At 42.4% G+C, this 3,311-nt stretch overlaps 1 long non-coding RNA gene across 1 annotated transcript; it reads left to right on the forward strand.

Moving 5' to 3' along the window:
• Positions 1–306: 306 nt before the first annotated feature.
• Positions 307–1,696, forward strand: LOC127329748 (uncharacterized). The gene is made up of 3 exons (XR_011751177.1): positions 307–547; positions 1,271–1,451; positions 1,550–1,696. It is a non-coding gene; the product is annotated as an uncharacterized lncRNA (long non-coding RNA).
• The last annotated feature ends 1,615 nt before the right edge of the window (positions 1,697–3,311 follow it).

A 3,311-nucleotide genomic window follows, 5' to 3' on the forward strand; every position in this document is an offset into this window, starting at 1 on the left:
GCGACCCCTTGTTCCGCCGCCTCCTTCGACGTACCAACGGCACCAATCCTCTAGCTAAAACCTAAAATCGACTGATTACTTCACTCTTCGATCAATAAATCGATTTGTTACTTTACTGATCGAACAAAAAAAAAATGTTTTTTGATTGCTTCTCCAGCGACAGCATATTCGAGTTCAGGTACGTGGTGGAGCATGTGCCTCGGCGGCCTACACAATCTCCGACGCAAAGGTTGGAAGAACCTGCAGACCTAAAGGAGTCGCCCAACACCGCAACGTTGGAGGAGAAATCTTCCGGCAGCACTGCCACTGCCACTTCCTCCTCCTCCTCTCGGCAGTCAGATCAGAACACCATTATGGCCTCGCCACCATCAGGCTCGTCACGCATTTGGGGCCAAGTACGGCATGACTGGGGATTCGTATATTACATCAGGGTCGATCTCGGGGGATGTTTCCACACATATCCTCACACCGGCGGGCGATTTCAGAGTTCAGAGGAAGCAGAGAGCGCCATGGATCGCTATTTCCACGAGCGTCGGGATCCAACACTGTAAAGTTCCTCCACTCTGCTCTTGATAGACTTTGCATCACTTATTTCCCCTTGTTCTGTGTGCGAACCTGCAGATGATTTTTATTCAAACAGGGTTTACTTAAATAACCACATGCGTCTATGATGTATGTAGCCGCCCTTGTAGGGATGTAGGCCACAAAAGATAAGCACGCGAGTAGGGATACTAAGAACAAAATTACCCTTAAGTTAGATTCTGGATAATCTTGCAAGGTGAGTTACAATAATTTGCATATTCCTCTTTCGGTGCTACCTCAAGTTAGTGGAACATGAAACTGCATTGGCGAGAAACCTGCTGAAATTGTGTGAAAAAAAAAATCTGAAACTACAAGTACTACCACTTTTCATATTTTTTGTTCGGGCATTAATTTGTACATTTGATTAGCACTTAGCCCTACATGGCTCTGTTTCCGCTAATCGTGATAGCCAGAAAGTTAAGCTCTATTCACCGATCAAAATAGTGTGCAATCTGAAACCAAAGAAGGAATAGTTTTTCTTCTAAGAATTGTGGACTGGGAACAGGCGTGTAAACAGTATTTTTGTTCTGTTTTTGCTAACTAATAGCATGTTTCAGCAACCTTCTATGCAAACTAGTTCATCGATGCCCTACTGATAACATTTATATAGTCCTTAGTATAACTTCATATTCTCCACTCTCAGAGAATACAAGCTACTAACCATGTAATATGCTCCGATCAATATTAGGTTAGTGAACCAAGGTGCGGTTCCTTCAGTTGAGATGGCCATAGAACAAGCTCTTTACTGGCCTGACGGCAGAAGGAAGAAGCGTTCTAAATGGCTTGTGGCTGAGCAAACCGGTAGTCAGGTCCACCGATTAGTAGAAGCTTTGGTGGACAAGCATAATGAGGATCACAATCTTCTCGGGGTTCGCTCTCTTTCTTTCTCCTGCTACAAGGATTGACCTATGTCTTATTGTTTTATCCATGCAAGAATTCTTGATCTGACCCATGTTTCTTATCATAGGATCTTGCATATGAACTCAAAGATGTTGTGCACTACCGAAATTTTTGTGAGAAGCGTACTTGGTTCTATCATCTCAATTTCACCATGACTAAAGTAGCAGGTGATTTCAATTGTGGCAACGACAACAACCTGTTTTTTGCGGAAGTCAAATGTGTGCGACAAGGAAAGCAAGAAGAATTGTTGGTCAGTTGTTTGCGCATGGTTAGTCCTACCAAAAATGGTATGTTGGACCCTTCCCTTGGATAAGTGTTGTAAAAGTACATTTTTGTGGGCGGCACTATAACTTGAGCTTTTGCACCGTAATCTTATACCTTCAGTTACTTAGTCAGCAATTATTTTATATGTTGGTGCCTGGTTGGTTACTTACTATGCAGTTTACTTTTTTTTTGTCGATGAAGGTCTCTGCTATGGTTGCACCAACAATGGAAGTGTCAACATTAAGCACCCACACAATGTAGATGAATACATCGGTGGCCACTTGGATGTGCGCTCGTCATTCGGATGTCACGGAGAGTGGAGCGACTCCGATGATGATGTAGGATCCGTCGATCCTCTTAACACTTTTGCTGCTTCGTTGCTAACCACATGTGTAAAATGCGCCCTCTTTTACAGGTGGAAGCCAAGAAGAGGGAGCTGAGACGTTTGTTTACGGTAATGGCATATGTTTGGTGTTACGGTTTACTGTTTCTACAAATATTAACACGATTCTGGGCGCATAAACCATTGCTCGTGTGTATTGGTATGTGCAGGGAAGTGATGATCCAAATGTGAAGACGATCTTGTGGATGCATCCTGATGAAGTTTTGCTGGAAGAAGACTAAAGGTTCCTTTGATTCAAAGGAATATGAAGAGTGTAGGAGTAGAAAAGGTGTAGGATTGAAATGTCATGCCAAGTTAATAGATCCTATAGGAACTAGTTGATTCCCCGCGCGTTGCCGCGGACATAAGAGATGATTGTCGCGTATGGAAAAAATAGCAAGAACTATGTCAAAATGCGGAGGAAAAATTGCAGGGAATGAAAGTGTAGAATAATGAATATGTCATGTAGCATCAAGTGTAACATATTGTGTTTTTTAGATGGAACAACCCGATCTTCTTTCCATTATGGCAGACTTCCCAGCATAATCCGTGTCAATAATTATGTAACTTTTTTGTGGGATCTCGCTTAGCCAAGCCAATGTTCAATGCTATCTCTGCTGAAAGATCAGCACGACATTACATGTCCATGGGGAACAATTACTGAAAAGGAACAAAAAGAAACTTGTGGCTGCGTGGTTCAAATCCTGGCTGATAGTCTCAAGTATGAGTTTTCAGCATCGCGATTAGTTCGCCTTGTCAAGTGTGTGTGGAAAAGAACATGGGGCTCAACTTTAAGCGCTTCAGCTCTTTGTTTTATTTTTCTGCAGCTCCTAGACAGCCGATTTTGTTCATGATTATGTAGGTCGATCTTCAGAAAACCAATAGGAGGTGGAGAAAACCGTACATCTGATCCTGCACGCTGGCTTCTCCCATTTTCTTCTTTCTCGGGCTTTCAACATAATCTTGGCTGTCGATTTCCACAGATTTTTCTACTTCTTCAATGCTCCTAATCTGATCCCTGGTATTTGTTTTGATCGACCATGTGACTACTGTGCGGATGGTTGAATCTGCATTCTGAACACAAAAGTTTTGAATAAAAGGCATCATCATGTAATCCAACTGTAATATAGAATGGATGGTAAATTACCGACAAAATAAGTAATGCGACATGCTCCATCATTAT

This window comes from Lolium perenne, chromosome 2, assembly GCF_019359855.2.
Source record: "Lolium perenne isolate Kyuss_39 chromosome 2, Kyuss_2.0, whole genome shotgun sequence".
Taxonomy (NCBI): domain Eukaryota; kingdom Viridiplantae; phylum Streptophyta; class Magnoliopsida; order Poales; family Poaceae; genus Lolium; species Lolium perenne.